Source organism: Chrysochloris asiatica, unplaced genomic scaffold (assembly GCF_000296735.1).
Source record: "Chrysochloris asiatica unplaced genomic scaffold, ChrAsi1.0 scaffold00553, whole genome shotgun sequence".
Taxonomy (NCBI): domain Eukaryota; kingdom Metazoa; phylum Chordata; class Mammalia; order Afrosoricida; family Chrysochloridae; genus Chrysochloris; species Chrysochloris asiatica.
The window spans coordinates 92,218-92,711 of NW_006409071.1; positions in this window are offsets into that span (position 1 = coordinate 92,218).

Below are 494 nucleotides of genomic sequence, written 5' to 3' on the forward strand. Positions count from 1 at the left end.
ATACCAAAATCTCTGGGACACGGTAAAAGTGGTGCTGAAAGGACAATTTATTGCCATAAATGAACACATCCCAAAAGAAGAAAGAACCAAAATTAACACATACCACTGCTTCTACCATTAGAAACAAAGCAACAGAGGACACCTACAGCCACCAAAAGTAAAGAGATAATAAAGATTAGAGCCAAAATAAATGAGATAGAAAAGACAATAACTATAGAAACAATCAACAGGACAAAGAAGCTGGTTCTTTGAAAGGGTTAACAACATTGACAGACAACTGGCAAACCTAACAAAAGAAAACAGGGAGAAGACACAAATAACATGCATTAGAAACCACATCAGAACCAAAGGAAATCAAAGGAAAATTACAGAATACAATGAAAAGTTGTACTCCAAGAAATTTGAAAACTTAAACGAGATGGATACATTTTTATAAAAACACAACCTAACTAAAGTTACACAGAGTGAAGTAGAAAACCTGACCAGAGTTACAA